Source organism: Alexandromys fortis, unplaced genomic scaffold (assembly GCF_014885135.2).
Source record: "Alexandromys fortis isolate MF-2015 unplaced genomic scaffold, M_Fortis_MF-2015_v1.1 scaffold_185, whole genome shotgun sequence".
In the NCBI taxonomy this organism is placed as follows: Eukaryota; Metazoa; Chordata; class Mammalia; order Rodentia; family Cricetidae; genus Alexandromys; species Alexandromys fortis.
In genome coordinates, this window is record NW_026068094.1 from 2087021 (window position 1) to 2089062 (window position 2042).

The 2042-nt window shown below is 47.4% G+C and overlaps 1 pseudogene; it reads left to right on the forward strand.

The window, feature by feature from the left end:
- The first annotated feature begins 643 nt into the window (after positions 1–643).
- LOC126489146 (ferritin light chain-like) lies at positions 644–1382 on the forward strand (annotated as a pseudogene).
- Positions 1383–2042: the final 660 nt, after the last annotated feature.

The following is a 2042-nucleotide window of genomic DNA, read 5'->3' on the forward strand; positions in this document are numbered from 1 at the left end:
TCTTCTCCAGATCTGTGAAGAATTTTGATGGGATTTTGATGGGGATTGCATTGAATCTATAGATTGCTTTTGGTAGAATTGCCATTTTTATTGTGTTGATCCTCCCAATCCAAGAACAAGGAAGATCCTTCCATTTTCTGGTGTCCTCTTATATTTCTTTCTTCAAAGACTTAAAGTTCTCATCAAATAGATCTTTCCACTTCCTTGGTCAGGGTTACCCCAAGATATTTTATGCTCTTTGTGGCTATCGTGAAAGGTGATGCTTCTCTGATTTCCCTCTCTGTTTCTTTATCCTTAATGTATAGGAAGGCAACTGATTTTTTGGAGTTGATCTTGTATCCTGTAACTGTAGTCTTATACAAAGACTCTGACAATGTTCCTTCTGTTTCTATTGTGTGGAATGACTTGAGGACTATTAATATTAGCTCTTGTTTGAAATTCTGGTAGAATTCTGTACTGAAATCTCTGATCTTGAAATTTTTTGGTTGCCCAGGTGATCTATTAAAAGTTGGACAACTCGAGCAGCCTTCGGAGATCCCGTGGATCTGTGTCTTGCTTCAACAGTGTGGGGGCCTCCCTTTGTTAGCTTCCACCGCTCCTCATCTGCAGTAGCAGCCTCTGGGACCATCACCTCGCCGCCAGCACTGTCTCTTTGCTGGTAGCTCCAGACTGCGTCTCAACCATGACCTCCCAGATTCGTCAGAATTATTCCACCGAAGTGGAGGCTGCCGTGAACCGCATGGTCAGCCTGCCGTGAACCGCCTGGTCAGCCTGCACCTTCGGGCCTCCTACACCTACCTCTCACTGGGCTACTATTTTGACCCGGATGACGTGTTTCTGGAGGGTGTACGCCACCTCTTCCGCGAATTGGCTGAGGTGAAGCGCGAGGGCACCGAGCATCTCCTCGAGTTGCAAAACGATTGCGGAGGCTGTGCACTCTTTCAGTATGTGCAGAAGCCATCTCAAGATGAGTGGGGTAAAACCCAGAAGGCCATGGAAGCTGCCCTGGATTTGGAGAAGAACTTGAACCAGGCCCTCTTGGATCTTCATTCCCTGGGCTCTGCCCACACAGATCCTCATCTCTGTGACTTCCTTGAAAACCACTTCCTGGATAAGGAGGTGAAGGTCATCAAGAAGATGGGCAACCACCTGACCAACCTCCGCAGGTTGCCTACTGGGCCCCAGGCATCCCTGGGCGAGTACCTCTTTGAGCGGCTCACTCTCAAGCATGACTAGGAGGCCTCTCCTTCCGAGGGGCTCCCGCCTCTGCTCTGCACCAGCCCGCCTCAGGACCTTCACCCAAACCTCTCAAGAAGCCACTAGGCAGCTTTGTAACGACCTGGAGCCCCTCTCAAGTCTTGGACCAAGTAAAAATAAAGCCTTTTGAAACATCAAAAAAAAAAAAAGTTGGACAACTCTTCTGTTGGAGGGTATCTGAAGGAGGAACAGGGCTGTGGTCTGATCATGCCCCATCCAAAGTGAAGGTACTGATAATATAACATCTTAAGGAGTGGGTCTTTAAGTGGGTTAGGCCAAGAGGGCTCTGCTTCATTAACATTGTAAAGCACTGACAACAAGCCCTCTTGTGCTTCTGCCCTCTGCCATGTGGGATATGAAGGATGTAGGCTGTGGAACCATCTTGCAGCAGATCTCAGAACTCACCTGTAATGTGACCCAGTCTTGACCTTGCTTCAGGTATTTTGTTGTAAGCATGCACAACAGATGAAGACAGGGGTCTCCTGGAGGTGATTATCATTGCCTTTAGTTAGGTTAAATCAGTGTTTGCCAGGCATACAGAGATGCTGGGCAGAGATGCAAAGCTCAAAGCTGCCTTCAGCAGTGACTGCATACGCCTTTGTTAGGTGGCTTTACCTCCTGGGCCCTTGCTTAGTAGCTCTTAAGTTTTCCTGCTACCAGTGTCTGAATTCTAGCTGTCCAAGGAGGCTCCGATTGTCCTTGAAACACACATAGAATATGTATATGGCCGTATCTATGTGGAAGAATTGACAGAATCTTGTATTTTTGCTTTAGATTTATTTACG